Source organism: Nematolebias whitei, chromosome 2 (genome assembly GCF_014905685.2).
Source record: "Nematolebias whitei isolate Nwh7 chromosome 2, NemWhi1, whole genome shotgun sequence".
NCBI classification, from domain to species: Eukaryota; Metazoa; Chordata; class Actinopteri; order Cyprinodontiformes; family Rivulidae; genus Nematolebias; species Nematolebias whitei.
The window spans coordinates 8,120,639-8,121,432 of record NC_056499.1 but is presented as its reverse complement, the minus strand read 5'-3'; the positions used below and the strand labels follow the sequence as shown (position 1 = coordinate 8,121,432).

Below are 794 nucleotides of genomic sequence, written 5' to 3'. Positions count from 1 at the left end.
TATGGCATAATGTGTGACCATGTCTAAACACATTGTTAGTGTTGTTTAAAATTTGACTCAAGTGCGCCCCCTAGATTATTCAAACTGTTATATCTCAGTGATATGTCATCCGATCTGGACCAGATTTTGGGTGCATCATTACTGAGAGCTGATGGACATTTTAGTTTTGTTGTTTAATATTTGACTCAAGGGCGCCCCCTACATTATTCAAACTGTTTTGTCTCAGTGATATATCAGCCGATCTGCACCAAATTTATGGTGTATTATTATTTAGCCCTGGTGGACACAGTAGTAATGTTTTTTAACTTTTGACTCAAGAGCGCCCCCTATAATATTCCAACCCTTATATCTCAATAATATATCATCCGATCTGTACCAGATTTTTATGGCATAATGTGTGACCATGTCTAAACACATTGTTAGTGTTGTTTAAAATTTGACTCAAGTGCGCCCCCTAGATTATTCAAACTGTTATATCTCAGTGATATGTCATCCGATCTGGACCAGATTTTGGGTGCTTCATTACTGAGAGCTGATGGACATTTTAGTTTTGTTGTTTAATATTTGACTCAAGGGTGCCCCCTACATTATTCAAACTGTTATATCTCAGTGATATGTCATCCGATCTGGACCAGATTTTTGGTGTGTGATTAGTGAGCACTTAAACACACAATAGTATTGTTGTTTTACTTTTGACTCAAGTGCGCCCCCTAGGTAAATCAAACTGTTATAGCTCAGTGATATATTGTCCGATCTGCACTAGATTTTTGGTGCTTGACTAGTGAGGACTTATG

At 37.5% G+C, this 794-nt stretch overlaps 1 protein-coding gene across 1 annotated transcript in view; it reads left to right on the top strand.

Moving 5' to 3' along the window:
• cdh16 (cadherin 16, KSP-cadherin) overlaps positions 1-794 on the top strand; it is a 52,334-nt gene that overhangs the window by 11,690 nt on the left and 39,850 nt on the right. The gene's annotated exons all lie outside the window — the stretch shown is intronic.